The 23,830-nt window shown below is 39.1% G+C and overlaps 1 long non-coding RNA gene and 1 other non-coding gene across 2 annotated transcripts in view; both read left to right on the plus strand.

Moving 5' to 3' along the window:
* LOC135106700 (uncharacterized) overlaps nucleotides 1-23,830 on the plus strand; it is a 159,551-nt gene that overhangs the window by 14,740 nt on the left and 120,981 nt on the right. Inside the window, exon 2 of the long non-coding RNA XR_010271436.1 lies at nucleotides 22,603-22,639. This is a non-coding gene — a long non-coding RNA (uncharacterized LOC135106700). The remainder of the gene's footprint in view (nucleotides 1-22,602; nucleotides 22,640-23,830) is intronic.
* Nucleotides 19,356-19,427, plus strand: Trnaa-cgc (transfer RNA alanine (anticodon CGC)). The gene has a single exon. It is a non-coding gene; the product is annotated as a tRNA-Ala (tRNA).

Raw genomic sequence — 23,830 nt, forward strand, 5'->3', positions numbered from 1 at the left:
TTTTTATATATGGATTATAGACGTGAAATGAAAGATGGAGTTTGTGAAGCGACTAAAGAAATATTAAAATAAGTTAGTAAGTAATGTTTGGTAAAGTAATAAAGTCAAGATTTTTGAGGTTTTTACTGGAAACTTTTCCTTCTGATGGTTCCCTTAGATGCACGTAGCGTATAGACTCAGATTGAAAGGCGGAGTAATAAAGTCGAGCTGCTGAATATTATAGAAAATTTGCAATGAATGTCTATCGAAAATAATCAAGGGAAGGTTTCCAAGGGTGTTTTAGCAAGATTTTTCACGCATTCTTGTGTCAAATACATGAAAAAATATAGAGAAACCTTGAGAGATGGAGCATGAGAGCTGATCTAGAAAATATCAAAGAAAATTAGTGGAGGATATTCAGTGAATGTATCTATGTTTTTCAAGGATGTTTTCAGTAAAGTTTTCTCATTTATATCATCTGCTGCATCAAAATGGATACATAAAAATATATTATTTAATTCCTGGTTCTGTCTCTCACAGTCCCGCGATGTGGCCAGTAAAACAAGCCGTTATCAGGAACCAAGAGTGCATTAAAAAACAAGAATACTTAATTAAGTTGACTCGGGAAAGCTGTCATGCCGGCACACACTACCGCCTTCATGGCAGCACACGCTTTCCCAGTCCGTGTGTTCATGTGCTTGTGTTTGTGGTAATGTAAGATGAGCTGGTGATTTATTGGTGGTGATACAATATTGTTAGGTGAAGATAGAGACGAAATTCGTGTTCTTTTTAACATTTTTAAGTACGTAATACTTGATTCTCTAAAGTAATCTGCCTACGGAATGTACATAGTCATGTTTATTTATATACTACTGATAAAATGTATAGGTGTGTGTGTGTGTGTGTGCGTGTGTGCGTGTGTGTATAATATTTCCCTTAGAAGCACCTGACTGACGGCTTAATTATGCACTTCTACTGCCTAGAGGACAAAATCCCCTTGATGCTGAAAACAGAGAAAGTAATTAGGGGGACATCAAAGACATCTGGCGGTGGACTTTAATCCACTTGTACGGCAGGTGCGAGGGCCCAGCCGCTAGGTGGGTCCCAGCAGGCGCCGCCACGACACTCAGGGGAATGCGACCATGGGGGGGGGGGACCGTCTGCTCTATGTGGGGACCCTTTGCTGATACTGCCTAACTATTTTACCTCTGGACAAACTTTCTTATAATCGTCTACATTTTTTTTTTTACTTTTTTTGTTTTTACTACAGTACCTAGAAGAAGCCTAGAAGAAGAATCAATTTTTTTTTCCGTGTGCCTTTGTAAATATTTTTTTTTTCTCTCTCTCTAGTGCTGTGAATGTAAACAGAGCGAAAATGGTGGTAAAATAGTTAAGAAAAAATATATAATACCGTTATCTATTTCTGAAAAAAAAAATGTGTCTGAATTCTCTGTTACTGAATATTGTTTGTGCCTCTCACCCTCTAATATTATTTTTTCCAGGTCAAATCCGTGAATTGTTCGCAGGTAAAACAGTATTTATAATAACATGCGACAGATGATCATTAAGACGTGTCCTTCCGTCTTTGCTACTGCGCTAGAGGGTTACCATAATATCACTTTCATAATATTTTTTTACGTCTGGAGTCTTGTATATTAGTGTGTGTGTGTGTGTGTGTGTGTGTGTGTGTGTGTGTGTGTGTGTGTGTGTGTGTGTGTGTGTGTGTGTGTGTTTGAATAATAACAAAGTCAGCTTTTTTCACACTCATTTTCTCCTTTCTTTTTTTTTTTTCTACGGCCATCCACGTGTAGATGATTAGTGTCGTGAAATTTAGTGTTTCCACAGCACGCCAAGGAATGGACAGGTTATCAGTCTTCTTCTTCTTTTCTTCATCTTCATCTTCGTCTTCGTCTTCGTCTTCGTCTTCTTCTTCTTCTTCCCCTCCTCCTCTATCTTCTGAGGAAAAAGTGGAGAAAAAAAGAGAAGGAAGAGAAACAAGTAAAAACAAAAAGAGCACAAAGGAAGATATAATAGCAGACCCTTGCGAAGTTGTTTAGAAGGAGAGAGAGAGAGAGAGAGAGAGAGAGAGAGAGAGAGAGAGAGAGAGAGAGAGAGAGAGAGAGAGAGAGAAACAGTAGTAGAACAAGTGGCATCAATGTTAATATGACAGATACATTAGTGCGGAGAATCCCAAACTGAGCGGCTTTGTTCTCTCCTTCATGAAAATTTACTGAGGACGCTAAAGTAGACATGAGTAATTGATCTGAGGCGCTCTGTCATATTTCCTAATGCCGCGTGACTAATGGTGACAAATGTGCCTTTCTCGTTAATTTAAACAACCTCATTATAACTGGACTGCTTCTGGACAGTCTTCGTAGGCAACTGGTGATGAAGGAACGAGAGTGAATATACAGCAGTGCGCAATAAAAACTGCTGATAGGTATTATTTGCCGGTTATAGAAGGTGTACAGTCATAGAAGGAGTTATAAGAGGAATCCAGTGCGTTAGGGTAGACAGATGGGACAGCGAAGAGATGGCATCTGTCTTGATTCCCTGCTTTATCCATAATGAACTTCCTAATGTCATTCTGTGCCTCCTTTACTTATGTTAATTTCCCTATCCGTTTGTGTCACTGCGCTTCCTCCTCCTCCACTACCCCCTCTGTCTTCCTCCTCCTCCTCCCCCTCCTCCTCCTCCTCCTCCTCCTCCTATCAGCTGCCTACATCTTGAAGCCGATTACAAGAATAATTATCAGATAATCTCCATCAGCCGCTTTTCCTCAACTCTGCTCGTTAATCCCCAATGCATCGATCTCACACCAGCCTCCTCAGTCTTCACTCTGGCAGCCTCTCCCTTGTAGCCTCCAGCCCTGCGCCGCGCCTCTAGACCCCGATTCCCCGCACCATAAGAGCCATAGGGATTATCAGGCAACCAGACCAACCATTTCGTGTCGGTACGCGATTGAAAACAGTACGATTTTGTTTTGCCTTATGATGTTTTATTTATTTATTTATTTTATTTTTTTTATTCAGGCAACACAAACCAACCAAAGGACGTGATTGCAAACGGTACAGCTTTTTTTTCATTAGGTTTTATTCTTTTTCGTGGGTTTATGTTGAAAAAAAAATGAAAAATGTGTTTAGTAATATCTTTTTCTTTAGTAATATCTTTTTCTTTGATATATTTATTTCGTTTCCTTCTGTTTTTTTTTTTTTAATAGTGCTTGTTTGTTTAGCGTCATCGTAGTCATCTCCGGGTGTTTTTATAGCATTTTCTTTTCTTTTTTTTGTGGGGAATTTTATCTGTACATTGCTGTAACTTTTCCTTCTGTTTCTGTTTCTCTCTCTCTCTCTCTCTCTCTCTCTCTCTCTCTCTCTCTCTCTCTCTCTCTCTCTCTCTCTCTCTCTCTCTCTCTCTCTCTCTCTCTCTCTCTCTCTCTCTCTCTCTCTCTCTCTCTCTTAATTATATATACCTCATCATGATCACATTGTAACACCACTTCACCTGTTGAAATTTCACGCACTCACAAAATTATTCTTTCCTCTCACAACAACTCCCACCTCACACTGGAATTTTCACCCTCCAAGAAAATAAGAAACATATAAGTTTGTTAATTAATTCATTCCTCCCGCTCCTTCCTCCTCACCTTTACGATCCCACACCCTCCCACTGCGACCTCCCTCCTCTTCCATTCCTCTTCCTTCCCTCCCTCCTAGCCCACACCCTCCCTCAATGACCCCCCTCCTCCCCCTATCCCTACCACCAAGTGTCGTTGCCGTCCCAGAATGTAATAAAGAAAGTAAACAGAGTCATAAGTCTGATGTAGCGGCGGCTTAGAGCGGGTACGAGGTGGTTGTGTGAGTGGGTGGGGTGAGTAAAAACAGCGCCTTAAGAATAGAAGAGAGGCTGACAACCTTACCGCACACGTCTGTTTGTTGAAGGAGCTGATGACTCGAGTTTCTAGGTTTATGAGTTTATGAGGTCACAGAAATATGAGGTCGTGTGTGTCTGTGTGTGTGTGTGTCTGGGGTAGGTATTGTTGGTGGGTGTAAAAATATGAAGGACAGAAAACTCAGTATTTTTGGTGTTTTATTTTTCTCTATCACTGTTATTTATTATCATTGTACTTACCATCGTCTTGTTTTCTTCTCGTTTCTTTATCGGAATGATGATAATGATGATGAGGTTGTTGTTATTGTTGATATTGTTGTTGTTGTATCATCATCATCATCATCATTTTACTTCTTTCGCCCTTTGCACACCTTCTTTCACAACTTATCCTCAGCCAAGTTTCCCAGGTTAGGAATTGCTTGTCGTCACAGTTGGGCTTGTGTTATAAATAAAGATTTGCGTGCCTGCCTCCCGTCAGACAAACGCATTCTGCACACCACTTGTCTTTTAATTTTTCGAAGCAACGTGTGATTTCTACTCTTTCCGTCTCTTGGTCAGTTCTCGAATGATATACTGCACGCGCTTCCACTGTGTTTAGCTTTTTTGCCTTAATCTTAAGTACTCTGATCTGCTAAAAATCTATGAATTGTCAGGTTTTGTATGATTGGGAAAAGATCAGAGGACTTAACCTAGAGGAAGAAAGGAAGGAAAGAAAAAAACTCGATATTTTTTACTTTTTTTTTTTTTCTTCCCGTCACATCTGCTGAGGAGAACAATGTCAGGAACGATATGAAAAGTGTGTTGGGTGATATAAGTTAGCAGTTCCAAGGCAGTGACAAATAATAAATGAATAAATAAATAAATAACGTAAAAAAACACATGAACTTTTGTTGTTCTCTTAACTATAGATATATTAAAAAAAAGACCGCAAACTTTCTATTTTACCGTTGGTCTACCACTTCGAAACATGAAATGACGTTTTTGTTCCTGTAAGAAAAGATATTAAGCATTCGGGAGCAAGTAAAGTTTTGCAACCTTCGAGGGGTGATTGGCAGTCGGTGAAGTTATGTTGTTGGGTTATCCAGACGCAACACACATCTCCCGCCTCCAGACACCTCGGGGCCTTCCCGCCTCCCTGATCCGCTGCTTCTTGACACCCGCTGTGTAATTCATGTCGCTTGATGCTGCTCTGGCGTGGTGTTGGCAATGTACATACACACACACACACACACACACACACACACACACACTAGATAGATAGATATGTGATATAAAAACGAATACTTTATGTAACACACACACACACACACACACACACACACACACACACACATGTGACTGACGTCCTGCATTTCATTAGAGATATTCAATAAAAGTTAATTAGTTTTCCCCGACCTCTGAAAAATATTCCTAACTTCTGGCGCGAAAAAAAAAAAAAATTCGAATAAGAATAATTAAAGATCCTCACAAATGTCGCTCCTCAGTCTAAGTTATACAGTTAGTACGTACCTCGTCCCATCGTGCAGTAAACTAGCTAAATAAATCCTTACTTTATAACACAGATCAACGTAAAACTCTGAACGTAAATATTTGATTTCACCGTGACTATTCAAACCTCCGTCAAGTTTTGTTTTTCATCAGATTCAAGTACTTAATTCCCTCACTGTTAATCCTCTCCTTTCTCACCGCCTCTCTTGAAACATTCACCAGCCGGAGGTCCGCTCGCGTGCCACTTGCTCCCCCCTTAAAGAGCACCTGTCGACAAAATCCTCCAGGTATGTACAAGGAAAATTAAAGGTTCTCGCTCTTGTGGAGTAGAAAGGAAGGGATAATCGAGTCGCCACACATGCTACATCAATGTGCTCACTTGTTCATTATTGTCCACTCTGTTATACTTTGTTTTATATCATGCAAACTTTCTTCTCAGTGTATTTAATTTTGTTTTAAGGGTTCCGCCTCGTACCTTTGAGCTGCTTTTTTTTCTTGTTCTTTTCTTTTTTTTTTTTTTTTTTCATCATTGTCGTTGTCGTCACTGTCATCATCGTCATCCTCCTCCTCTTTCTTCTTCCTCTTCTTCGTCTTCTTTTTTTCTTCTTCTCCTCCTCCTTCTTCTTCTTCTTCTTCTTCATCCGTCTTCATTTTTTTTTTTATTATATTTACAAAGCTTCACTTTCTCTTCCTTACCAAGACTCGGACATCGTGTGGTACATGTGAGAAATTCCTCAGTGTTGTTTGTCTTGCTTTTCTTCCTACTCGCCTGGCATTCTCCTTGAGGTAGCTGTGCAAATACCAGGAAAGCACTTTCTCCCCCACTATCGCTACTCATTGCATACCTCCGCGATCCACGTAATAGCTGTCAAATTTCTAAAACATTTCGCTTTTCATTTTTAACTAAGACCTATCCTGCATAATTTTATAACTAAAACATATCATATCTTTCATTATAACTAAACCATCTCCTGCCTTTTTCATTTTAATCGACACTCCGTTTCACTCCAAACGTTCAGGAACAATCTGTATGACACTTTTTTTTTTTTTTTTTTTTTTTTTTGCATCTATGAATTTAAAAACATCGCTGCCTTGCTTTGTTGTGAATCCTCCGACACTGACATGAGTTGTTTCTCTGATGCAATCAGCTCTCAGGGGAATGAAAGGTCACGTCAAACAAGACTGCTACCGATCACTCACGCAAAACTTACCACAAAACTTACCACTTCTCTTTTCACTCCTCTGTCATTCCTTCCTCCTGGGGCGTGGTGGCGTGGTGCGGAGATTGCCCAGATTGCAGGGAAATGGTTGCAGCTTCGATTCTGGTTCTTAGTGGGAGAGATAGCTTTCATTCGTGACTCATATTGGCTCTGTATGATCTTGTTTAGTCGTAATAATGAGTCAGTTAATTTAGCTTCTGACTAATGACAAATCTCGTAAGTGGTTTTATGCTATTCCGAAACTAAACTGGGCAAAATTTTGTAACCACCTCGTATGATTTTATTTTATGAAGTGGCGCTTGTATTTTTATTCCTATTATTTTGTACCATAGATCAAATTCCTTAAGAAAAACATTTAAACCATCAGTGTTAATTTCATGCACATTTTTGTTCTTTGAAATTTGTTATCTAACCTTTTATCCTCTGACATTCACATCACTTACACCAGCATTTCACCCATTCCGGCACTCCAGGTTTTGCGTTATTTTCCTCCTTGGTCCGTAAAAAATACAACCTTTTCTACACATGTCAGACCGTCTGTATAATGCAACAGTTGACCTTTGCACCTCTCCTTCAAATTTCTCTTCCCTGACACGTCAATATTTTCTGTTCACTCTTATTTCACTTTCCTTTGTCGTGTCCAGAGAAGGTGACCATGAAAGCAATGAATATTTGAGTCTGGAAGTTTTCTGTATTCATATATTGATTTAAAGCTATATAAATGATCAAGGTAATACTAAGATCTGTCTGTCTTTGTTTCTGATTTTGTCTGTGTATCTGTGTGCCTGGCTGTTTGTTTGTCTGGCTGGCTGGCTGGTTGGCTGGCTGGTTGGCTGGTTGGTTAGTCTCTCTCTCTCTCTCTCTCTCTCTCTCTCTCTCTCTCTCTCTCTCTCTCTCTCTCTCTCTCTCTCTCTCTCTCTCTCTCTCTCTCTCTTACATCCAGGCTCATGATAACATCTCCCCAAACAGTTAGTGTCTAGGGGAGAGATCATTACTGCTTTCACACACCGACACGGGAAGTGTTTTTGTGCTTGCGTGGCGTGAATAACTGGTGGCGAGTCTTCATGTATAATATTCAGAAGTCTCACATTTTGTTTCATAACGTAAAGTATTACAGTATTTATTCGTGTGTTTATAATTCATACGCAGGAAATGGCAGGTGGAGTATCAGATATATGTGAGTAAATATGGTAATTTTTTTTTCTATTTCTTCAGATATTTGCGTTCTATTTAAGGAAGTTTCCAGGTTATTTTAGTGTGTGTCAAAGAAGAATATCAATGCTGTGCAATCTTTTCATAATCAGCTACAACATTTACAGACATCTATTTTTACATTACAATCTTTCAAGCACCTTGGAGAGAAAGAAAGACAAATTTGACCTCATATTGTCATTTTTTTTCGTGTCCATGCAATTCATAAAAAGCTGTGAGCATTAACAAAGGAGAGCTGCAGCAGAAAAAAAGATTAATCCATTCTTGTCACCCACACAGTCCTGTCCCTTCTGTCACTCCCTTCACTCACTCCTGCTTACCACGGGAGGCTGCATAGTCACGCTCCCCTACCATCCATCTGTATTCTTCTCAGCTCCCTTTAATCTCCCCTTTCCTCCCCCCAACGTACTGTCCCTTATCTACAAACTCCCCACCTCAACTCCTTTCCTGTCCCTCACGTCCCCTCTCTCCCCCATCTCCCTCTCCCTCTCACACACCACGACTAATAACTCTTCCCAAATTTGCCTCATTATCTTGGCCGTGCGTCATGTTGCGTCATCGCCAGGGAGACGTGTCTGTGTTCCTTCCTTTCTTTGTGACCAAGGCTTTGTGTGTAAGAGAGAGAGAGAGAGAGAGAGAGAGATAGTAGTCTTTCTTATCTAATTTTGACTTTCCTGTTGTATCGTCCTCCTTCCTTATTCCATACTTGCCTTCATCTCTCTCTCTCTCTCTCTCTCTCTCTCTCTCTCTCTCTCTCTCTCTCTCTCTCTCTCTCTCTCTCTCTCTCTCTTTCTTCCTCCACTCCCTGGCTTCCTTTATCCTTCAAAGCGTGATGGGCGTGCTGCTCATGAAGAAGCGTCAGTTGAGGGGCAGCCTAGGTCGTGTTATCATGCACTGTGAAGGCGGGACAACAGGTGGGTCCACCAAGCTGACACTATCGCCGTGTTTTATGGGCCTCCCTCCTTCTGGGGCGCTGCGAGTGTCCCTCAGGAGCCGTATCAGCAGAAGGTCATACATATCTACATACAAATTAAAAAAGGGGGTCTAAGCTCCCATACTCGTTTCCCTCGGTGGAGTTTAACGCTGCACTTTTGTTATTACGTGTACTCGTCTCGCCACTGGATGATTTATCAGTGTGTCAGTTCTTGGTCTCTATACATTATTGGTTCTATTGCATCCTTACTCATAAAAAAAAAAATAATAATAACATCGTTACTACGCAATTCAGAGTTATGAGATTGATGTGAAACTGTTTGTTGGGGATGCAGACTCGAACTTAGATGCATTCAGAATCGAACTGTGATTAGAGGGAAGGAATTAGTCAATGCAGTATTAGCTATCGAAGGGAAGGCGTTGATATTACGTTTGAAATATATGGTACTTTTGTGGATAAACGTCTTATAACTGAATTTAGTTTTTAAGATTTTGATTCTGTATTAAAGTGTGAAGGGTCGTATAGGGGTACATAAAATTAAATATAAACAAAGAAACGCTCATTTGCCGCTTCCAGAAAAGCTAAATTGGAACCTTTAAAAATAATGAAGTCTGCCAATTTAGTTCCGGGAATGTCTTGACGATCACCTCTCGAAGTAGTATAATCCATAAGAAAGGAAAAATAGAAGCTGACACAGGGCTCCATTACCAGTGATAGATATGGAAGAGGGGAGATACTGGCTTACTCCTACATTAGTGAGCTGTTTACATTTGTGTTGGTGATTTTTTTTTTTTTTTTGCAGTTTTCGGAGTTATGTTTAGTTCATGAAATACTGACCAACGAAAAGAGCAGCTAATGGAATGGAATTTGCTGATGATAAATGTACCTTAATCTGTTTCACATTATTAAGCTTTATAAATGGTTGTTTGGTAGTTTCCCTTTTTCCCCGTATTAATGGTAAATAGTCTGGGAGGAGATCTAGTGGCGCCAGTTTTGTGGCTGTGTGGAGTAGATATGATGCGTCGAGGGAGTGGTGGAGTACATGATTCTTGTTTTGTATGCATGCAATGAGTCTGTCAATCAAAGCATAAGTCAGTCAGTTAATTAATCACTCAGCCACTAACATCACCACCAAGTCATTGCACACCCGCTGTTTATCATTTGATAGTGGATTCATCATGGAACCCGACAGATTTATAGTCACCTCCACCATCATTATTATACTCGTGCTCCATCACACCGAGACTTCCATAGCAATCTCGCCACCTCAGGACACTTGAACATGCTAAGGCAGGCAATTCACGATGCTTTCACCCACTGACTGACGGATTTATTTTATTTATTCATTTTTATCCACAATGGAGGCAGACCAAGGGAAGAAACAAACCGTAAAATAAAAAGGTTCAATATTTGTCGCTACCCAAAGAAAAAAAATGTACGAAAGTATTCCCATCTGTTTAATTACTTGCGGTAAACTGATTCTCTATTCTTACCAAAACTTTTATTTACTTAAGTGCACCGAATAATACATGTACAAATATATATTATCGACAAAAGTTTTTATTTACTAACAACGTACCGTGTCTGTTTAATTACTTGCGGTAAACTGATTCTCTATTCTTACCAAAACTTTTATTTACTTAAGTGCAATGGATAATGCATGTACAAATATATATTATCGACAAAAGTTTTCATTTATTAACTACTATATTCTTTACTACTATATTCATAAAGAAACACAGTCAGGCATCGTACTAAGGGTTTTGGTCGGAATACAAAGTCAACTTGCCGCACATTTAATAAAGAAAACGTGAATACCTAAGCCACTCAACGTGTGAGGCCATCGCTTAGTGAGTCATACCGAGCTTATTTGTCTTCAGGGAGCAAAATCACTGTGCCTGCCTCAGCGTGAAGTACTATAATGGTGGTGATAACTATAAATCAGTTTTATAATGAAGCCGGTAGTAAATGATAAACTGCGTGCGCAATTAGTCTTGATGGTGATGTTAGCGCTTGATTGATGGAGTGATTGACTGACTGACAGGTTAATTGATAGATTGATTGAATAAAGACTGCAATAACAGTCATGTGTCGGCGGCAGGAGGAAAGAGAGAGAGAGAGAGAGAGAGAGAGAGAGAGAGAGAGAGAGAGAGAGAGAGAGAGAGAGAGAGAGAGAGAGAGAGAGAGAGAAAGGGAGTAGGAGTGGGGGAGGAGCAGGCACGGAATTATGCAAATTAACAATTATTGGTTCCGTCACGTTGCTTAGCTCAGCGGATAGACCTCTTTCTTTCTTTCCTTCTTTCATTTTTTTCCTCTCTATCTCCTTAGTTTTCTATCTTCTTTCTTTTCATGTATTTGCTCTTCGTCTCCTTTACTGCTATGTTCCCACTAAATTCATATTTCTCAACTTTCCTTAACTTTGTATTTTTCATCTCTTTTTCTGTCCCTCTTGTGAGTGTGAATAGCATCGTTCATCCACTCAGCACTCCCTGGTACCTGTAAATGTTCAGTTCCTCACACAATTTCATCATGTATATTTCTATCTTATTGTTTCCCCATGAGCATTATGATTTCTTGTGTTGCAACCTGTGATTTCCTGTTTTAAATTTCATATATTTTAATTTCTACCTCGAGAGAGAGAGAGAGAGAGAGAGAGAGAGAGAGAGAGAGAGAGAGAGAGAGAGAGAGAGAGACATACAGTCATACATACATACATACAGATAGATAGACACAGGGGTCCGGACAGACAAACAATTAGAAATCAAGAAAAATTCGAACACGTGAAGAGGAAATAGGACACTTGAAACTGAACCTTTTAACCAAGAACCTCACTACTCCGCCACTCTTTCGTTCATCCATTCATTCTCATCCATCCCTACAGAGAAGAAAAACGGGGAACAATTATTTTTCATACGGATTTTATTTTCCTCGCATAGGTTCATTAGTAAGAACACCAGAGTGGAGTGTATTATAGACGAGGGGAATTGAATCAATCCTAAGCCACCATTGGGTTTGGGAATAGCGGGGTGGAGTGTGGAATACCTTCTAATTGTCTCTTAGTTCACCTCCCATCTCGTGTGTCATAGGGGCCCCATAATACACTGCACATTTACATAACAGTGTTTCTGGGGAATATGACCAGCAGAGAGAGAGAGAGAGAGAGAGAGAGAGAGAGAGAGAGAGAGAGAGAGAGAGAGAGAGAGAGTTGAGTGAGTTACATGCAGATGAGGAAGATTGTATTAGTAAATTTTTTTTAGTTTATATTCCTAGTGGACGAATCTAAGACATGATAGATGAAAATGCAGACTAATAGAAAGCCGTAAGTAAGGGATGCATAAAAGGTATCACTGCCAAGGCTGACTGTAGACTGTATGTGGATATTTGCTTCTAACGATTCTCCATTGGTTCCTCATTTTTCTTCTTTTTAACTGTTGCAATTTTCATTTTTGTTCTTCTATAGCTTTGTTTTGTTATCAGTTCAGGGCAGATATTACATTTTCTTTTTTTGTATCTTTATCATTCATTTTTTTTCTTTATCATTCATTTGTTCAGAGAAGATTATCATCCATTGTTCATAGTTTTTTTTTTTTTATGCTATCTTTAAAATAATGCGCTCAAACTTTCATTGCACTCTGAGCAGATTTCTTATTCTGTATTTTTTTAGCATTTATCCTTCTGCTTTGCATTTTAAAGTCTTCATGAGAAAAGTAGATTGCCAACCATTTTCTAATAATTTTTACATGTTTAATTTTCTCTCTCGTTAAGATAATGCGTTCAAAAATATATTTACTCCGTTTAAGCTTATTCCTTACCAACCATTATCTATTAATGTTTACATGTTTAATTTTCTCTCGTTAAGATGATGCATTCGAAAATATTTACTCTTAACATATAGACTTATTCCTTACCAAACATTATTTATTGATTTTGACATATTAATTTTTTCCTTTCGTCAAAATAATGCATTCGAAAATATACTGACACCATTTAAGTTTATTTCCTTGTTTTTTTGCATATGGCTTCACCTCCTTCACTACTTCGTTGCTGCGCTCACACACAGCTGGAGAGAGCGCAAGTGAGATGATGATCCCGTCAGACTCCTCAGAAGCACGTAGAGAGAAGCATACAGGCGTCAAGGAGTGATGCTGCATTACCCTGCCTTGGGGAAAAAAAAAAAAAAAAAAAAGAACAGCGATGAAAGTTAAAAGATGTTCAGGAAAAATTGTAAAGTTGCTTTTTGGAGGTTCGAAATCTTACTGGAACTAGTGTGTGTGTGTGTGTGTGTGTGTGTGTGTGTGTGTGTGTGTGTGTTAGCGTCGTACTGCACGTATCAGAACCACAGATCACTTTCCATCACAGGTCATTTATCTTACCACTGTCATCACTCTCACCACTCTTCGTATGTCACTCCAAGCACCACTTTTGCACTCACCAAGGCTCATCACTTACGTCACTATTACCATTTATCACCACTCGTCATCGCTACCACCAAGCAACACTGTCATCACCACCTCAACATCCTGTTCTTGACAATCGTCTCGTTATCACAGTAACACCGCATCATTACCGTCACCACCACCGTAGCACCATCATTCCAAACATCCCACATAAGAACGTAATGATATCTGAAAAAAAAAAAAGTTTTGTTTGCTAGTATTTTAAAGCAAGAAAAAAAAAAACAAGGAGAAGAAGAAGGCAACGAGCAAAAGACCACACCAGCAACAACAACAATAGCAATGCCAAAACAACAGTAGCAGCAGCAGCGATAATAAATAAGAAGGGAAAAAAGGGGATGTATTTTCTTGCAAGTTATAACGACAATGCATCCCTGTTACCACATGCCACAAGTTGCAAGGGGAATTAGCAGTCGAAGTCAAGAAGCATTGTTAGCTCGTGGGTGATTCTGAAGTTTAGACCATAAGATGCACGCCAAAATTCAACCGCAGGGAGGATTTGAAGATTGTTAGATCTTTTGTGTTTCATTTTCGTATATTAAATACCCGGTTAAAATGCGTACAGCAGCAGCAATAGTAGTAGTAGTAGTAGTGGTAGTCAGTCTAGTAGTAGTAATAGTAAGTAGGCAGGTAGTAGTAGCAACGAGAAGAGGAACTTAAATGAAAAAGTGAAAAATAGAATAGAAGTAACAAAAGGAGAGGGACAAGGAGGAGGAGAAGGAAAATTAAAAGAAATAGGAGAATAAAAAGGAGGAAAAGACCAAGAGAGAGAGAGAGAAGAGGAGGAGGCGGAGGAGGAGTAAAAGTAGCGGGGGACACGGAGTACATCGTCAACCTTTCCACTTTAGGCTTAGTGTTGAGAATGAATATGGAAAAAGAAAACTTCGTTCCAGAGAAAATTACCTTTGTAATGAGATAGGCACACATAGAGGACTCCCATCCACGGCAGTAGTAGTCATTACGGAGGAAATTAAAGAAATTCTCCTTCTGAATATCGCAGTTAGCGGCCCCGTAACAGTAAGAGTAGCACGCCTTTCAGGGATCACGGACACCCACGGAACACCTAATGACTTTCTCCTAGTAGATAAGAAATTACGGATCACTGGCAGGTCGGATATTAAATATAGAGAGATTGCTATTACATGTGTTGGAGCGGCGGTGGTGATGGTAGTGGTGATGGTGACAGTGGTTGTAAGAGTGTGGGAGAGGAGGAGGAAGAGGAGGAGGGGGCAGCAGGAGGAGGAGAAGAAATAAGAGAATGTGGAATGAAAAAAAAAAGGGGGATATAGAAGGAGGCGATAGCGTTTTCCACAATGATAACGATTAAATGCTGAAAGGGGTACTAGTATTCCATAATCAGCACAATATATTCAAATACAGTTGAGTTTGTTATATCATAACGAGAAGACGATATTATTTCTGAATTCTTTCTGCCCTTGCCAACAATGCTATGTCACAAGCTGGGATCGCTTATGAAAGCTGAATGATACTCCATTGTACACCATGCTAGTTCTTCCTTAGGCCAGGTTATAACAATTTAGAAAGGTGAAGAACTCGTAAGAATGTACGAGCTGTTCTAATGAAATAAATCAATGACACAGCACAACCATAGAGATATCCAGTTACATTTCCTACACTTTTTCCTTGTTTGTCGCTAAACAGCACACGATCAGAGGTTTATCCAGTCACATTTCTTACACGTGTGTCGCTGATGTCGATATCTAAACGTCTCTCACACACCATTCCACTCCTTTCCACTAGATTATTGTGTCCTCTCTCATCAGCAAGATAGGCACCTCCTTCCAGTATCTTACACCCATCACTGACTCACCTCCGTTCCACGAATCAGAAACCTAAGAAATTATGTACGGAGAAATCTTTTGAAGTATATACAATTTATGATTAAATAGGCAGCTTACAGTTATCTTTTCTGGCATCCACGTGTACTGTAAACTGAGTCATATAATAGTGCTGTGCTCAGTTGGTGTCCAATTGGTTGTAAGGTCGACCCTGTTTCATGGCAGTCGTGATGAGAACGGTGCATTTTTTTCATAATTTTAACACTATATGTAGAGTGTCAATAGGGAAAAGAATAAACATCTGTAATGTAATTAATTGTATAGCCAGCTTACGACAATATTATTTCAGCAGTATATTGTAAGGAAAGTGAAATATTAGTCACATACCTGGACCTCAGCTCAATTACCTTGATGATCCCGACCCAATGAACACAGCAACTAGATTGAGATTTTTTTTTATTTATTTATTTATTATTATTATTATTTTTTTTTTTTTACCTTCCGATAAACACTTAAACAGTACTCTTATGGGGCAGGAATATTATAACAGGGAACAATCACATCTCTCCTAGTCATCCATCGACGCATATGATACACGTGATGGGAATTCCTAACAGAAAAGAGTGTTGCGTCGCTTTTAGTTACTATTGAGTGTTGCCTGGGAATGTTGTGCACCAAGACAAGGGATCACGATACTGTTTGATGTAATATGTCTTTATTATTAACCATCTACCTGCTATTGAGAGGTATTTGTTTCTTACTTTCATTTTTTTCTCCTTTTATGTATCAGGAAGACCGGCGTAGGGTAAAAAAAAAAAAAAAGAAAAAGAATAAAAAGATGAAAATAAGTAATGAAAAAAAAATTAGAAAAAAAGACTGCTCGCTCTCGCAGTGCCGTTCCCGAAAGGAGACAGACAGAGGTGAACTACGAGAGATAATCAATCTAATCTTTGAGGTGTCTTGATACTTTTAGGGAACCTTAGAAGAATTTACTGAAACTGCAGATCTTGAAAAGTTTAATCTTCACAGTCAGTACTTTAGCTGTCAGAAGTGTCTTTCCAGATTGTACTCTAAACATACACTATACCATTACATTAAACCTTTAGCCCGAGCGTAGTAGCAACTTTAAAACTTAGACACGTGTATGCCGCGTGCAGAAAGAAAGTTATATACACACTGGGGGGCAAGGCAAGGCAAAGGTAAAGGCAGAGCATTATCGGGTCACGTTGCACCATTGCGTCTCCATGGTTGCTTTGGTCAGCGCCTCTTGCTACAATTGAGTTCATTGGAGCCTAGGCGGTGGGTGCTCATCCCGCCCACCACAGGCCCCACAGGTTAAGCTGATCTGGAAGCCACACCCCGTGCCTCTTCCCACATTTGAACAGATCACTGGTGCACTCGTAATGTTCCTTCTAGTTCCCCAAGTTTGTTTTTTATATTCAAGGTATTGTCAGTTTCGTAATTAATTTATCTTGCTCCATGTTGATTTTTATACTCTTGATAGTCTCAGTCACTTTATCTGTTAATCTTGCCCCATTTTGTTTTTCATACTTGAGATAGTTTCAGTCTCCTTGTCAATTTATCATATGTTTTTTTTTTTTTTTAAGACAATTCCAATCACCTTATTTTTTTTTTCCGCTACGTTTTTTTTCCGAGAATATCAATACGTATAATAATAATAATAATAATAATAATAATAGCTGTGGAAATAAATAAGCATAAAGTGGACGCTTAGTAAAAGAGCTGAAGTAAATTACATGTTCATTTTGCATCTCTAATTTCTTAATAACTCGTTACTATTATTGTTTTCTTTTTCATATCCTCATAAATCAGCATAGGCAAGACTTATTGATAGGGTGATTAGAAATAAAGATTGTTCAGTTTAATTCGCCCCAAAAACAGGGTCATATGGAGTCACTCAAGAATTGTCTTATTTGTACCGTAAGTTATGACAGTGCCGTCACATCGTAGCATGCCACAGGTTCTTAGAGAGTGTGGTACTTGTCATTAGATTATAGTAGTGATATATGAGGTTATGGAGTCTGGGACAGCAGAAGAAGAGACTGAAGAAAAGAACGAAGATAAGAATAAAAGGGAAGGGAAGAACGAGGAGGATGGGAAGGAGGTAAAGAAAAATTAAAGGAAAAGAAGTAGAGGAAGAGGATGACGATGATGAAGATGATAATAATTATGAAAAAGGAAGATAAGAAGAAAAGTAAAAATAATAAGAACGAGAAGGAGAAGGAAAAGGAAAAATAAAAATAAAAAGAGTTGGAGGAGGAGGAGGAAGAGGAGGAAAAGAGAGAAAAAAAAAGAGGAAACATGAGCAGAGCTACGATCAGAAATTATAAGCAAGTCCTTTCAAGCCAGTACACATCACCTACTCACCTCCGCGAGAAGCACAAATTTTACCAACAGAAAAAAAAGAAAGACAAAAATTTTCTCACTCCTTACGTGTATCAGATGGGAAGATTAAAAAAGTGGCCTGTTTGTTAGCACATAAATGGAAATCTTTACCCAAAAGGAGTATCGCGTACCTTCTCCCTGATAACAGTTTTGCAAGAGGGAACCTGCACTGCCCGTCAAACTAATTGGCAGGTATTTATTTATCCCTCTCCCACCTGCACTCGTTCTGGAAAAAGTAATATGGAGAATGTGTCTTTTGCTCTCTCTCTCTCTCTCTCTCTCTCTCTCTCTCTCTCTCTCTCTCTCTCTCTCTCTCTCTCTCTCTCTCTCTCTCTCTCTCTCTCTCTCTCTCTCTCTCTCTCTCTCTCTCTCTCTCTCAGCCATAGCAAATTAACGTCAGGCAGAGAGAGAGAGAGAGAGAGAGAGAGAGAGAGAGAGAGAGAGAGAGAGAGAGAGAGAGAGAACATTTATTTTCTTACGTGTGTGTGTGTGAGCGACTAAGTGCATAATGATAGACTTGTACAACAAATATACACAATAATAAATTACTAATAGTGCTGAAAACAAAGATTTGAATACCAAGTAAAAACAAAGAAACTGATTAAACAGTAATAATAAAAAAAAAAAAGAAAATGGAATAGATATGCAAATAGTTCCCTGACTGGTAGAGGAAAACGTACCAACAAATAAACGGCAAAAATGTTGGCAGGAAATCGTCGTTTAACGCTGGGGAGGAAAACTGCCACGTTCATCTGGCGTCATCGCGTCCTGTCGGTATTGTGTCGCTGCCTAAATGTCTACACGGGGCTGAGTTGTTTATTGCAGTGATCAGAGGTGCACGTTCCTTCCTGCTGCGTAAGGGGAACACACACACACACACACTCTCTCTCTCTCTCTCTCTCTCTCTCTCTCTCTCTCTCTCTCTCTCTCTCTCTCTCTCTCTCTCTCTCTCTCTCTCTCTCTCAAATCCATCATTAAACTCGACTTTTCCTTTACAATACGCCTGGTAGATTTGAATTGCCAAGGATTTTTTGACAACTGCAAGTAATGAGTTATATTCTTCTCTCATTGAAACATTTTTCTGAAGACGCCCTTAATCATTCGCTGCGTCTCCTGATGGTGTTTTACTTGACTGTTTACTACGAATGATTTCCGGATTCCTGGAGATCTCATCTGAGAAATGGATTCCTGTCCCTGTGTGTGATGGGAGTGGACACAGTGACTTGCTGAGGTGTGGAGGGAAATTTAGAGAGCGCTGTGGGTCCGTGGTTGTGTCTCATCAGCTGTCTTTCATAACCACAGACATGCGCTGTCTTGAAGAAAACTTAATATTTTCAGTATCGCAGCTTATTACTTTATACTCTGCCTATTATCAGAAGGTTTATTCAGTTTAAGATTTTTTTTTTTTTCATATGGAAGATGGTGAGAATAATCTCTAGTTAAATGTCCGATTTCTATATCTATTTATTTATTTATTTTTTTCTGATTAACTATATATTTCATAGTCAGGAAATTGTGCATCAGATTGAATGAGTTTTGAAAGTCTTCACCTGAAAAAGCGTTTAACATGTTCTAATGTTTTTTTTTTTCTGAACAGTTATAGACAATTATGATGTGTGTGTGAACTGTTACATTCCATAACTGAAGAAACTGGTATATTAGTTGTTATAAAAACTTGGCAGCCGCATAGGAAACTTTTATTAATCTTTTGTTTTATTTTTTTTCGTTATCATTCTTCAAGTAATTAGTACTACTCAAGTTTCGTAAACCATCATTATCTCACGGATCAGTGCACAGTGGTCTGGGCAACCGTGATGCACTAATACTTGGCAGCCACTTCCATTTATATATTAAAAGTCCCCCATGGGCAATAACTATCTTACCTGTCTTTAGCTCAAGTCATGATCACGTTCATGCAATTCAGCAATTATCTGTCTTTTGTTTCTTTGCAAGAACATACTGAAGCAGATGTGGGGGTGTAACTCAGAGGTAGAGTGCTCGCTTCGCATGTGAGAAGTCCCGGGTTCAATCCCCGGCACCTCCAATTATTTTTTGCGGCCGTGATGGCGCAGTGTAGCGGGTACATGGAAAGTGAGTCCTCAGGCACACGAGTTAGGGGTCAGCGAGGGCAGCCAATCGGGATAACAGTTCTCGAATGCCAAAGCCAAAGTCCTCCATTAACAGGCTCCGTCCTAGCCCTGATCCATCACGGTAAAGGAACTGATTGTTTTTTCAACACACACACACACACACACACACACACACACACTTGTTTGTCATATACTCAGTGGTCTGACTCTATAGCAAGGAAAGAAAATAACAGGAAAATAAAAAAATAAAAAAAACAGCCACGTAGCTTTACGGTAAACTTACATCTTGACATGGCTACAGGACACACACTCCCACACACATACGCACACACACAAACACATTCCCACACACCACCTATCATACACACGTATATGGAACGCCCAACTGACTAACTAACTAAGCATTTAAAGGCCAGCCTGTTACAGCAATTAATCATCACGGGACAGTAGCAGAATTGTTTCGTCACTCGTGCGCGACCTGCACTCATGTGTCCCGCCGCCACCACCACTACCTGAGCCTCCTTCCCCCCACCCACCCTACCCCTCGCCTAAGCCTGCACTCGCTACAACACACACCGGCCATTTATCCAACAGAGTGAACTGTGGCCATAAGTTATGCCTCAGTGTGCTGCGACTGAGTGCTTGGCGTGAAGGTGTGAACGGAAATGGGGAGGCGAGCGGTAAATGGTGGAGTGTTGTATCTGTGTTTAATTTTAATCCTTTATTTCCTGATGTCTCTCCCGGGTTTCGTATGCAATGATATACAGACTTTTACTTTTTTTTTTCTCTCGTACTTGAAGCTCGCTATTACATTTTTTCCCTATCCGTGTTAGATATGATCATCTGGAAGTTTTTAGACAGTTATGTTTCTATTGGTCTCTCAGTAATTCTGTAGTGTAGAAAAGAAAAAATAACTTCCCTTTGTCTCTTTTTTATATGTTCATACACGCATTTTTGCAGAGCTGTGAATGTTGACAAAGGATGATCCTACCAGTATTGCATTTTCAATTTTTTTTTTTTTCCAACTTACTTCAATGCATCAATTTCCTAATGTTCAATCAGTTGATAGAAACGCATATTGATTTTTTTTCCTGTTTTTTTTTTCTTCTTCTTTTGAAACTATTCATCACATTGATAGTAAATTTTCAACTTTGTTGCTTGTTAATTGATCGCAACTTGAATCGTAATCGTAATTTTCCTAATGGCCAATCAGTAAAAAATCTTATGTGCATGTACATAATAGACGTTAATGTTTTGCTTTAAATATGAGGGACCGCCACATTTTCTTCTACATCCCTTATATTTTGCATTTACTACACAACGCATTTACAACCACAGAAGATTTTAAAGTAGTCACATGTTTCCTACAGAGGTGTAGTATATCTCCTACACACAAAAATATATTCTCTCAAATTCCTTAAAGTCCCAGTCATATCTCCCGCACCAAGGCCAGCGTGACAGTATTTTTTCTTTTGTAGTTTTGCAGACGTGACCACACCGTGTGAGAGATATAATCTCTTTTAACTGTTTCCTGCATATGCTGCGCCTTGTTTGTACAACAGAGGCACCGAACACGTTGCTATGTGCGTACTGTGTGAAGAGCGGCATGCAGGGCGGGGCTTCTTAAACCACTCAGCGTTTATAAAGGACATTTGTATTTATAAAACGTTCACACGCACACCAACATTCCAAACTTTTTTTTTTCCAACCCAGTATGACCCTTAGTTTAAGTATAGGTATAAAATATGTTCGCTTGGTGATTGCTACACTTGATTGCTGTTCTAGTTGAGTGATATGCTTGGTTGTTATACTTGTTGACTGCAAAGTTATTTATTTGCCTTGTGAAATGTACTAATGTATTGTTTTTGCAGCGGTATGATTGCTAGGGTCACTGTCAGAAGTCCAATCACCTTCACCTTTCCCATCCAATGTGTTTTGTCTCAGTGTCGAGTCCTCTGATTTGGTTACTCTATGGCAGTGGTTCTCAAAGTGGGTTGGGGACACGCCTTCATGGGGGAGGCGCGGACACTCTCCCAGGGGCTAGAGCGAGGGGCGAGCACAGCACAAGAGGGGAAAAAATCACAAAAGATCACGGACTCACTCGCTGTTAGTACAAAGGAGATGCAGCTACCTATTTCTGTCTATCTATCCATCTATTAATCTATCTCATTCTATCTATCTATGGTGGAATAGTTGGGGAGGGGGTAGAGTGGGTGGCGCAGGGAGGAGGAGGGCCCCAGCTGCATTGAACTAGCTTTGTGGGGGCCCAGCTTGCAAAAGGCTGAGAACCCCTGCTCTTTGGTTACAGATGTGACAAGTGTAGGTTCGTAGCAGGTCACGCGACTTAACAGAGAATGAAACGCTGAAAACACTGGAAGGGAGTGGGATATGTTAGTTTTATTTCGGAGCGTGTCCAGTGCAGCAGTTGACACAGAAAAGGAAGTTCTAAAAATTCAGTCCGATGCTGAAATACTCGTAGAGGAGATACTACAGTTACGAATAGAGTAAAAAAAAAAATTGTTGAGTTTTTAAGTCTTTATTCGTTTAATTTGAACAATTTGATATCTTTCTTATGATAGCTTTTTTATTCGTTTAATTTGAACAATTTGATATCTTTCTTATGATAGCTTTTTTATTCGTTTAATTTGAACAATTTGATATCTTTCTTATGATAGCTTTTTTTTTCTTTTTTATTTCCTTTTTTTTTAGATTGCCATTTTTTTCATAGGTTTTCTTTCATTATATGCTTAGTTTGATTCATGTGTTTATCTGTGGTTGTGTTATTATTATTTTTTTCTGTATGTATGTAGTACTATTTCTGTATTTTTCGTAACCTTTATATATATATATATATATATATATATATATATATATATATATATATATATATATATATATATATTATATATATATATATATATATATATATATATATATATATATATATATATATATGTGTGTGTGTGTGTGTGTGTGTGTGTGTGTGTGTGTGTGTGTGTGTGTCTGCCAATGCATATGGTTCTGTTATTATTCGTAGATTTCAATTCTAATAGATACTTATGTATGGCTATCAGTAGTTACCTATTTCTTTTTTCACATTTCTACAACTTTACCTTCATTCGTTTTCAGGTCCTTGGTGGTGCGCTGGGTGGCTGAGTGCTAGCAGGTAAGAGGAGATCGCAGCTTTATTTGACTGTGAAAAACACCTATAAATAGCTTACATACGGCAGTATCTTTACTTTTTTACATCAGTATGTGTATATTCTATTGGCCTTTAGTTAGTACTTTCATGGTCTGTACTGGGCAGATGTAAAGCAGTGTCTCGAACAGGTTTTCTGAAGAACTGGACAAAAACAGCAAAACTTAAGAGCACATTAAATCGCTTGTTCTTAAAAGGAAATACCAGTGCTGTCTAGAGAAGGGTCATTTAGTTGCGTTTATAAATGTATTTTTTAAACAATCTTTAACTTACATCCACCTTATTTCCGTGGTAGAAAAAAAAATGGATATTTTTTCCTCAAGACAGTCAAGACAGTCAATACCAGTTTGTCCATCAACGTAGTGACTGAAAAAAAAATAATTATTTATACACTTTTCTCGCTTGACAAGATTCTCAAACTATATTAACTGAGAACGAAACAACGCAGCCTTTCTTATTCTTTTATTTACATACATAGTGTGTTTTAACCATGTTACATTTATTTTCTCTCTTGCTCTCTTTCCTCCAGGCCTTTTCGTTAGACGTGTTTTGCTCTCCAGTAAAATTAACGTGTGTGTGTGTGTGTGTGTGTGTGTGTGTGTGTGTGTGTGTGTGTATACGTGCGTGCGTGCGTGCGTGCGTGTGCAGCAGTCTTCTTAGTTAAGGAGAGTCTCGGGAGGCCTGTAAAGATAATTGAAAACGACAAAGCAGTTTAGAAAGATGAAACACTAGACCTTTGGGAAATTAAACTCGCTAACTACGGTCGGAAGTGTTTTTGGTCTCACAAAAATATACCTTAATACTAGTATGTAGTAGTACGAGTAGTAGCAATCGAACTCGCGCGAACTGTTTATCCGAGGAGAAACGAAGCCATTTTCAATTTTTACACACACACACACATATACACACACAGACGCAATTTTTGATAGAAATCGCTTAGTACTTTGTTTTTTGCCATCCCCTTTTTTTTAAGCATCGTGTAATTATTGAATTGTCTAGCGTCGTGTTGCGTTAAGGAATGTTGCATAAACCCCTACCGTTTTCTGTGATACTGCTTCCCTCTCTCCCTCACCGCGCTAGAGGGGGAGAATACGAAGGGAAAGGGTGAGATTTAGTACTTTCTCTCAACTCAATGGAAGGGAGTTTCTGTTCCCTTCT

The sequence above is a fragment of the Scylla paramamosain genome, chromosome 14 (assembly GCF_035594125.1).
Source record: "Scylla paramamosain isolate STU-SP2022 chromosome 14, ASM3559412v1, whole genome shotgun sequence".
Lineage (NCBI taxonomy): Eukaryota > Metazoa > Arthropoda > Malacostraca > Decapoda > Portunidae > Scylla > Scylla paramamosain.